Source organism: Artemia sp. Qi Xiang Cuo, chromosome 1 (assembly GCF_049724085.1).
Source record: "Artemia sp. Qi Xiang Cuo chromosome 1, ASM4972408v1, whole genome shotgun sequence".
NCBI lineage: Eukaryota > Metazoa > Arthropoda > Branchiopoda > Anostraca > Artemiidae > Artemia > Artemia sp. Qi Xiang Cuo.
The window spans coordinates 4,744,368-4,754,189 of record NC_142794.1 but is presented as its reverse complement, the minus strand read 5'-3'; the positions used below and the strand labels follow the sequence as shown (position 1 = coordinate 4,754,189).

The 9,822-nt window shown below is 37.7% G+C and overlaps 1 pseudogene; it reads right to left on the bottom strand.

The window, feature by feature from the left end:
• Positions 1 to 3,767: 3,767 nt before the first annotated feature.
• On the bottom strand, positions 3,768 to 8,145 carry LOC148955932 (AMP deaminase 2 pseudogene; annotated as a pseudogene).
• Between the last annotated feature and the right edge of the window lie 1,677 nt (positions 8,146 to 9,822).

Genomic DNA, 9,822 nt, shown 5'->3' with positions numbered 1-9,822 from the left:
AAAAGAAGAGATTATAAAAGGTTAATTAAAAGGAAAAAAACAGAGTTTGATATTAAGAAGAAACTGGATATTACAGATGATTTTAGAAATAAAGATTTTAAGAAGTTTTGGGGTTATATAATGAAGGATATTGGAAATGAAAAAGGAAATGCACAGGTGGCTCCAGACGTCAATTCATGGCCTGATTACCTGGAAAGCCTGGAAGGTGATTGTGCAGAAATACAAGGGGCAGCACATACCACAGAGATGGTTGTTTATCCTATGAAGGAACATGATTATGATTTAGTAGGGGAAGTGAGTATTGATGAGATTAAGTTTGTATTCAAGAATTTAAACGGAGGTTCGGCTGCAGGTGCTGATGGTGTACCAATAACGCTATTTAAGAATTTTCTTTCAATTTTTATGTCGATAATTGTTTTTCTTTGTAATAAGGTGTTAAATAAAGGACAATGACCAAATGATTGGAAGAGATCATTGCTTACGCTATTTTTCAAGAGAGGAAACCCCAAGTTGCACATGAATTATCGTTTAATAGCGCTTGTCCCTGCTTTAAGTAAGGTAATTGAGAAAATACTAGATACCAGACTTTCTACATGGTTAAATAAAAATAATATAATACATGAAGAACAAGGAGGTTTTAGGACAGGGTACGGGACAGTAGATACAATATTTATTTTAAAGGCATTAATTGATAAACATGGAAAGGGAAAAACTTGTCTTTATGTGGGATTTCTGGACCTCCACAAGGCGTTTGACAGTGTCGACAGAGAGTTATTGAAGGATACCCTGTTTAGAATTGGCCTCCCTCCATGGGCGTAGGGAGGGGGGCAGGGGGGAAAGCTGCCCCCCCTAGACCTTCAAATTTACATTAGATATGGCTGAAAAGCAGATGGTTTGGAAAAAGCAGTTGATAAAACTCCATCACACTATCGACTGCCCCCTAGACAATATGCTGCCTAATGCTGCCTACGCCCATGCCTCCCTCATTTGTTTGTGAGGTTGATAGTGAGTATGTATATTTGTGTGAGTGGAATCGTGTTAGTTGGCAACAGGTTTTCTAGGCTTTTTAATATTAAGTTGGGAGTAAAACAAGGCAGCACTCTTTCTCCTAAATTGTTTAATATTTTTATAAATGATGTTGTTGATTTTCTTGAGAATTTCCTTGAAATGCTAGATCTCTTCCGAGAGGTTAAATATAAACGAAAAATTGAAACATAGACGAAATAGAGCAAAGGTAAACACATATAATATGCATCCCGATATGTTCAGAACTTAAGGTTTGAGGAACATGTAGTATCTAGTAAAGGTAAAAAAAAGTTCTTGCTAACCCAAAAAATTAAATTTTTTAAGACTAAAGATGAAAGCCCGAGGTTGTCGTGACTTCAGAAAAAATTTTTTTTTTGTACTTTTTCGGTATTTGATAAATCTTTTAGGATATAAAATAAATCCTTTCATATTTTATCCGAACGACGCATTCCACATGAGCCCGCCATCAAAATGGGAGGAACCTCTAATTAATAAGAAAACAACAAACCAGAAAAGTGCATACGGACACCGATTCACGAAAGTATAGGTGGGGGAGGGAGTGTATTTCTAAATCGGGGAAGGGGACAAGTTAGCTCTTTTTCAATCTTATCAATGAAGATACAAAGAAGTATTTTTCAATAAAAATACTAAAAAGGTTTTTCTCTAAATCTAGAGGCGGGGAGCAATCCCCCCCCCAACAATAGGCACCCATTGACAATCAAATTGTTAACTTAAAAAAAAATTATATGCAAACAAATTCTCGCAAGGCTCCATTACCTGGAGAAAAGTTGCATAAACATTGAAACGGACCCTTACACTCAGAAATTATCACGTTACTAACGTTAGACAATATCAAGGTTGACAAATTCAAACAGTTCTTGTACGAACTGTCAGTAAAGAGCGACTTGGTCCAATAGTAACCGACACTCTAAGAAACCGAATATTCATTATAATTTATACATAAAAAGAATTGGCGTTTTATGCTGATTCCAAATGTGTAAAATCCATTAAGTTTAATTTTACCCCTGAAAAGATACAAGCCTGAACAAATTTGGCTGATCTTTGAAAAAGGGTAATACACCCAAAAATCCAAATGATCTTTATGAAAATCACACCATCAGATTCAGCATATTAGAGAACCCGACTGTGTAGGTTTCAAGATCCTATTCGTAAGAATATTGAATTGTGTATGTTGTTTTTTTTCCAGAGGTGATCGTACCCACCCAAGGGTCCTAGAAAATTGGGAGAGGGTTTATTCAAACGAAATTCAAAAGTTCCAGTGCCTTTTTTTAGTGAGCAAAAATATTGGAGGGCAACTAGTCCCCCTCCCACTCTCCCTGTTCCTCAAAGGCATCCGATCAAATTTTGAGATAGTCATTTAGTTCATCATAGTTAAAAGGTCAATAACTGTGGCTTTGGAGAAAAGTCCCCCCCTATCCCCTTGGGAAAGGGCTGTAAGTAGTACAATTTGTCCATTATTCACATATAGTAGGCCTATTTGTTATTGGAGAAATGTACGGAATTCTTTTTTGGCGGGGGAGGGTTTCCGGTGGGCGAAGGAGATTTTTCACGGGGTGAATTTTCCCCGGGGAGGATAGTTTCCTTGGAAAATTTTACACGGGAAGAGCGAAGAGTATTTCATGGGATGAGTTAAAAACAGTCAAAAGTAATATAAAAAAACAAGTTTTTCCAACTTAAAGTAAGGAGCAATATTAAATCTTAAAACGAGCAAAAATCGTTCTGTGTATAAGGGTGGCTACCCCTTCCTTAACCCTCGCTCTTTACGCTTAAGACTTAAAGTTCTTTAAAAATATTTTTCATTCGAATTCAGCGGCCCTCGTTTTTAGCAGTTTTTCTTAAAGAACTGTCACAAGAAGTCAAACTTTTGCGTAAAGAGTGAGGGTTGAGGAAGAGGTAGCCCCCCTTAGGCTATACACGGGATAATTCCTGTTGGCTTTAAGTTTCAATGTTTCTCCTTGCTTTCAGGGGAAAAAACTTATTTGAAAAAAATTTAATTACCAGTAAAGACTTCACGTTTTTCATCATATTTGTGGCAAAGCGATGGAATATGAATTATATAGCATTGGTTATTGCATGTAAAACCAATACAACTAGAATACTTCCTTTGGTAATAGAGAGGGGCGTTATTTTAGCAAAATACAGGGGTTGTGACCAGGGATTTACGCAGGTGATGGTCTTGGGGCTCGCCCTCTCCCCAACACTTTAAATTTCTGAGTTTTGGACTTCTTATTTAAATTCTCAAGTATTGTTCACTTCCCTCCTCCCCTCGAAACATTTCTACTTACGTGTCTGGCTGCGGCAGCTCTTAAGGTTAAAAAAATTCTTGAAAATGTGCCATAAAAGGAATATTTCCTATGATTGGAGTACAAATGGGTTCTAAACAGTATTGGTTCTCTAGAAAAATAATCAACTTATGACCCCCCCCCCCGGAATGAGCTTATCGCTTGCTCTGTAAGCAGACAGTATAGAGGGGGCTTTAGCCCTCTTCCTAATAGCTTGAATAGTTGACTCATCCTCATATCTGTCTCTTGTTGGCAGGGATTCGCCCAAATATTTATTCTATACCTCATTGACGTAGTTTTCCAGAACATTTTTTGGAGAATTACGGAAGAATAACGATACGGTGATTTCCCCATGCACTTTTTGCGTTTAGACAAGACTGACATTATTCAAAATAAATTTTCTTCGCCAATAACAGCTATAAAAATATTCGTAAGTTCTTAAAACAACGTCTGATAGCGATATGCAATGCGAATATTTGGGACATTGGTTTTAGTCATATCGTTCCCTTGGATACCTTCTTGGGGACGGAACGTAAAAGTATTAAGGCCACGGTCTTTCCTAAATTGATTTAGCACACATAAATTTGCATAAGTATAGTATGCGTAGTACCAGTAAGGTGGGTTTTCTGTTGAAGTCCACTCTTCTGGAGTAAGGATTTCACAGCTAAAATTATATTGTTCTGGTGTCGATTCATCGTCAACAGAATCGAAACCAACAACATGCTGTAAGAAATGATTTAGTTCTGAGTGATTTGACGGATCGTTGGTGACTTCAAACAATGGTCTAAAAACATTATCTATAACTGATTGGAAGTTAGCAACAGTGTCATTTCATCTAAGAATATCATACACTCTTGGTATTTACACCAACCAAATTACATTCTTTGAATAGACATCCCATTTGATCACCCAACGAGCAACCTTGTCCCATTCTTCAACTGATTTCCCAGCTACGGATATCCGCATCTCAGCGCTCTGATATTTAGATTCTTTTAAGTCATTCATCACTTCCTTTATAATGCTCCCAAAATATTTGCCTTCTATGTAGGCGTCTGTTTTTAGAAAAGTTTCTCGTAGCCTGCTATTACCAGCCAGGTTATACTTTTTATTGAATTTTTCGAAACGATGGAAAGTATTTCTTTCAAATTGCATATCCAAGGAATCGACAGTCAAATCTGGGTGAGTTAACTTCAAATCGTCAAACACTTCTTTCAATGTTTTAGTATTACCATCTTCATTAACGTCCACCACCCGATTGCCTTCTTCACGCAATTTCTTTTTCATAGAACTAAGCAAAGGCTTGTGATTCATGCATGCAGCGGCGTGAATATGTGTATCAACCTTTTGTATGTTATAGAAGTCTCTGTATGGGATAGATATCTGTTCAGAAACTTCTTGCTGCTCGTTCAGAAATTCTTGCTTGTGATATTTGTGATTCAATATTTTCAAACGACGATAGCTGAAGGTCTTCAAAGGTCCATTAGCAATCATGGTGTAAAGAAGCTGCAGATCCTTCCTAAAGGTTTCAACGTCAACATAGTCATATCTCACTGCTCTGTTGCCAGTTACGTCTTTTGCCAGTTACCAGTTACGTGCCAGTTACTAGTGAAAAAGACGTAACTGGTAATAGAGCAGTGAGATATGACTATGTTGACGTTGAAACCTTTAGGAAGGATCTGCAGCTTCTTTACACCATGATTGCTAATGGACCTTTGAAGACCTTCAGCTATCGTCGTTTGAAATTGTTGAATCACAAGTATCACATGCATGAATTGCTGAACGAGCAGCAAGAAGTTTCTGAACAGATATCTATCCCATACAGAGACTTCTATAACATACAAAAGGTTGATACACATATTCACCGGGCTTTATGCATGAATCACAAGCATTTGCTTAGTTCTATGAAGAAGAAATTGCGTGAAGACATCATAGTTTCATATTAGAGCTTTACATTAAAAGACGATCACTGAAATAACAAACCATTCCATACAATGGACTTAGTTAGCTACTTGATTGTTTGAGTTTCGTCTCTTACTATTTAAAAGAAGAAAAAGCCGTAGGTTACATAAAAGACCGATATAGCTCATCATAATTGGTGTTTGTCAATTATTGTCCGGGTTGCAGCGGTAGCTAGCAACCTAGTAAGAGACGAGCACGTCCAATGTTAAGAAATAAATAAAAACCCATAACTCCTAAAAAAAAAGTCAGATCAAAACAAAAAGTATACCATTATAACTGTCTTGTCCAAAACCCCTATATAGGAAACTTACTATCCTTTGACTTTAAGAGCAAGGGTAATATATTGGCTTGAAAATCAAGAAAAGTGACAGCTACTACAGCATTCTGCCCCAATGGCATCTTTTTTTCTTTTTTTTCTTTTCCACAGATAGTTTTACAAATACCAATGAAAATGTTCATTGTGTCCATTAAAAATGAAAAGTCCATACTGCCAATGGGAAACAAATTCCTTATAGAATCAATGTAAAGCTTTATTCCATTCTAGTTTGTTCTTACAAGTTTTATTAATGACGTCATTTCTGACTTGAAATACCGGCTGTAATTAATGCAGCTAGGCACGCCCCTGTTCCATCCTCTCTTATGCAAAGCCTCCTTCTTTATATTATACCAGAAAGTTCCAATTTTTCTTTAACCTTCCTTTATGACCTCAACCCACCATATTTGAGAACGACCTGCTTTTGGTTTGGCTCTAGATGGGCCAAATAATTATCTACAAGTGTAAAAGAAGCATCGGGAAGGAAATTAAATTAACTTCTACATAATTTTATATTCTTTCTGCTCCTCATTCTTGATCGCATCTTCAAATCCCCTTATAGCCGAGTAAACAAGGTTTTCTTCATTGGCACTTGAACCTGTTACGAATAATCCTTTAGATGGTGGAGCTATAAGAGCTACTTTTGGGGGTATGCGTGAGCTTGGACCTGTTACAAGTACTTGAACCTGTACTTGGACCTGTTATGAGGAGGAAGAGGTCCTGGGACTACAAAAGGATCCTTAAGCTTCGTCAAAATTTTTTTTATTTTTCCCTGTTCTTTCTGCTTCAAAAGACTTGGCATCACTAGTCCTCCTGAAGAAATCCTTGGATCTTTTAATCTATCGGCAAGTTCTCTCATTAAATTATCCGTAGGGCTTTGTTTTCGTTTATTTATAGAGATTACAAACCCCATAAAGTAGGCCAATAAACAAAATAAAAAATAACAGCAAAAACAAATACACAAAACAACAAAAACATGTTTGACAAAGTTATGATTAGTTAAAGTCACGCGTCGAGTAGCAAGAACCTAACAAAAAACAATAACAAACCATTGAATATATTGGACTTAGTCAACTGATTGATTGTTTGAGGTTCGTCTCTTACTATTTCAAAAAGAAAAAGCCATAGGCTTTTTCCCGTTTGCAACCAGGTTTTACATTATCCGGGCTGCAGCAGTATCCGGGTTGCAACGGTAGCTAGAAACCTAGTAAGAGACGATCACGTATATTAAAGAACGAACCTCTTTCCATAGTGACTGACAGAATACATCCGGGTTGCAGCGGTAGCTAGTAAGAGACGATCACGTCCAATGTTAAGAAATATAAAGACCCATAACTCCTAAAAAAAAGTCAGATCAAAACAAAAAGTACACCATTAGAACCGCCATGTTCAAAACTCCAGTATAGGAAATGTTCTGTTCCTTGGCTTGAACAGCAAGGGAAATATATTGGCTTGAAAATCAAGAAAAGTGGTAGCTACTACCACATTCTGCCTGAACTGCGTCTTTTTTTTCTTTCTTTCTTTTCCAATGATAGCTGGGCACTGGAACATCGTAGAGAGTATCGGCTGCCGTCAATCAAAAGGCGATATCTGACATGACGAGCGAAATTGAGATTTCTGCGTATGCCAAGTAAAGACACTCCGCTCTATCGGTTAGTCGAGTCAAAAACGTGATTTCTTTAACCTTCCTTTATGACCTTAACCCACCATATTTGAGAACGACCTGCTTTTGGTTTGGCTCAAGATGGGCCAAATAATTATCTACAAGTGTAAAAGAAGCATGGGGAAAGAAATTAAATTAACTTCTATATAATTTTAAATTCGTTCTGCTCCTCATTCTTGATCGCTTCTTCAAATCCCCTTATAGCCGAGTAAACAAGGTTTTCTTCATTGGCACTTGAACCTGTTACGAATAATCCTTTAGATGGTGGAGCTATAAGAGCTACTTTTGGGGGTGTGCGTGAACTTGGACCTGTTACAAGTACTTGGACCTTTTATGAGGAGGAAGAGGTCCTGGTACTACAAAAGGATCCTTAAGCTTCGTCAGAATTTTTTTTATTTTTCCCTGTTCTTTCTGCTTCAAAAGACTTGGCTTCACTAGTCCTCCTGAAGAAATCCATGGATCTTTTAATCTATCGGCAAGTTCTCTCATTAAATTATCCGTAGGGCTTTGTTTTCGTTTATTTATAGAGATTACAAACCCCATAAAGTAGGCCAATAAACAAAATAAAAAATAACAGCAAAAACAAATACACAAAACAACAAAAACATGTTTGACAAAGTTATGATTAGTTAAAGTCACGCGTCGAGTAGCAAGAACCTAACAAAAAACAATAACAAACCATTGAATATATTGGACTTAGTCAGCTAATTGATTGTTTGAGGTTCGTCTCTTACTAATTCAAAGAAGAAAAAGCCATAGGCTTTTTCCCGTTTGCAACCAGGTTTTACATTATCCGGGCTGCAGCAGTATCCGGGTTGCAACGGTAGCTAGCAACCTAGTAAGAGACGATCACGTATATTAAAGAACGAACCTCTTTCCATAGTGACTGACAGAATACATCCGGGTTGCAGCGGTAGCTAGCAACCTAGTAAGAGACGATCACGTCCAATGTTAAGAAATATAAAGACCCATAACTCCTAAAAAAAAAGTCAGATCAAAACAAAAAGTACACCATTAGAACCGCCGTGTTCAAAACTCCGGTATAGGAAATGTTCTGTCCCTTGGCTTGAACAGCAAGGGAAATATATTGGCTTGAAAATCAAGAAAAGTGGTAGCTACTACCACATTTTGCCTGAACTGCGTCTTTTGTTTTCTTTCTTTCTTTTCCACAGATAGCTGGGCACTGGAACATCGTAGAGAGTATCGGCTGCCGTCAATCAAAAGGCGATATCTGACATGACGAGCGAAATTGAGATTTCTGCGTATGCCAAGTAAAGGCACTCCGCTCTATCAGTTGGTCGAGTCAAAAACGTGATATCTACAAAAATAGCCAAGATATATGGTAGTTTTATTTGGCGCTATCTGGAAAACTTATATTCTCTTGTGACTCAAAATGCGATATCTACACATTCAGATATCGGCTTTTAGATCTTTGCTTTTACTTCCAGCGCATGAGCAGATATCGCCAAATAAGGCCAACCTTTCGTCAAATTTATGGCTATGTAGAAGAAAACATTCCGTCAAACTGAAAAGCAGAATCATGAGCCGTGGCAATTTCTTGTTGAAAGAGGCCCTTAAGATGGCGAGAGAAAGGTAAGGGTAATTGGCGTGTCAGGACTGTGTACCTGTAAAAGGAATTCTTTTGAAATTTGCAGAGATTTGACCACAGCAAGGGAATCAGCTAGTAGGATAGGTCAGTTTAAGTTTCTAGTTTACAATTCTGATGCAGGTTTTTCGTCATAGCTGTTCTGGGGGTTCGTTTTGCAGATGGTTTGCTGTTGTCAGACCACATTATTGCTTGTTTGGCAAATGTTTTGTTTCTTTTTATTTTTTCAGCAGAGTAAGCTACCATACATTTTGAGGCTATTTAAGAAGACCCTGAACTCTGTTAAAATCTGACAAAAACAGGATCTTTCCCAGTCAGGGCCACTAGCTGTTTATGGGGTAGAGTACCCACTATTTTGGGGTACTCCAGGGATGCATGTCCTGTGCATGTCCACAGTCAGGGTTGGCACTTTAAATGGATTTTTTTTCTTTTACGTGTTAAAATGTAACAAATAAAAAAAGCATTTTATCCAGTTTTGGCCTCGAAAGCATTTATGACTGAGGTATACACTTTACACGTAAAAATTTAATGTAAAAAATGTTTTTTTCACTGATGTAAAAAATCATATTTTACATGTAAACGTTACGTTACATTTTCTTTACATTGCCAACCCCTGTCCACACTAGAAGCAATCAATGCATGTCTGCAGCACTTAGGCAGTATTTGTATATTTGGGGATCTGTCTGCTGTCAGAACTCTGCGCTCTCAAATAAAATCTGACATTGTATCCGTCCGGGTCAAATAATTGAATCATTAGAAACAAGACAAATCTAGCCTTCAGTCGGGAAAGCCATTCGAATCCACCGCTTTTGCAATTTGTACCTTCAAAAGCTCTCGCGGTTCCATGGCTGTGCTGAGATCTGGCTGATGGTTGCTCGACTAGATGTTAATCCGGTATTCAATCCCTTCCCTTCCGAAATCCGACCCATGGTCCAAAAAGTTTCGGAACCCT